The sequence below is a fragment of the Diaphorina citri genome, unplaced genomic scaffold (genome assembly GCF_000475195.1).
Source record: "Diaphorina citri unplaced genomic scaffold, Diaci psyllid genome assembly version 1.1 scaffold8594, whole genome shotgun sequence".
Taxonomy (NCBI): domain Eukaryota; kingdom Metazoa; phylum Arthropoda; class Insecta; order Hemiptera; family Psyllidae; genus Diaphorina; species Diaphorina citri.
Genome location: NW_007385969.1, coordinates 1 through 792, shown reverse-complemented (window position 1 = coordinate 792; position 792 = coordinate 1). Strand labels below are relative to the sequence as shown.

Below are 792 nucleotides of genomic sequence, written 5' to 3'. Positions count from 1 at the left end.
AAACACCTCGGCGCGCGGCGCGGATACAGGACAGAATGATAGTCGATAAGTCGCTGGACCCTACCATGGGCCTGCAGCGCGTTGGATCGATCGTGTGAACGGAGCTTACTCATATGTTCGAACACAGCCAATCAGGAAGAGTTCGAGCACAGCCTTGGCGTCATTTTGGTTTTTTGTTTATTTACATTTCGGAAAATCCAGAAAAAAAATGAAAAGCCGAAATTTTGATTTTCCAAGCTTGTGATAATCTCATACAAACTGTTTTGATAATCTGATAAGGAAGAATCTGTTGCCGATTTTCATTCCTTTTAAACAACTTTACAAGATACGTGTATCCGTAGATATCGAACAGGTAAGTAGAGCCTATAGTCAAACCAGATTGATTGAACCATGGAGCTACTGGGTATCCTAGCAAAGTTTCCTCCAAGCTTTTAGACAGACAGGCCAGGACTCTAACTCTAACTTGGTGGCAGAGTCAGTAACTGATAGAATATTATCGTCCTCTTAGCACCAATAAAATCCTAGTCATTCAAAACTTAATTTAAAAAGTTACAATCTCTCTTGTCTCTTTTCAGATAGTGCTCTAACTCTAACTTGGTGGCAGAGTCAGTAACTGATAGAATATTATCGTCCTCTTAGCACCAATAAAATCCTAGTCATTCAAAACTTGATTAAAAAAGTTACAGTCTCTCTTGTCTCTTTTCAGATAGTGTCTAGTTTCAAGCAATCATGTCTGAAGAAACCCCTGCAGCACCTACGTCATCAACTCCTCCCGCTGAAGTTGCACCGGAA

At 40.7% G+C, this 792-nt stretch overlaps 1 long non-coding RNA gene across 1 annotated transcript; it reads left to right on the top strand.

The window, feature by feature from the left end:
- The first annotated feature begins 165 nt into the window (after window positions 1-165).
- On the top strand, window positions 166-776 carry LOC113472798. The gene is made up of 2 exons (XR_003394967.1): window positions 166-352; window positions 707-776. It is a non-coding gene; the product is annotated as an uncharacterized LOC113472798 (long non-coding RNA).
- The last annotated feature ends 16 nt before the right edge of the window (window positions 777-792 follow it).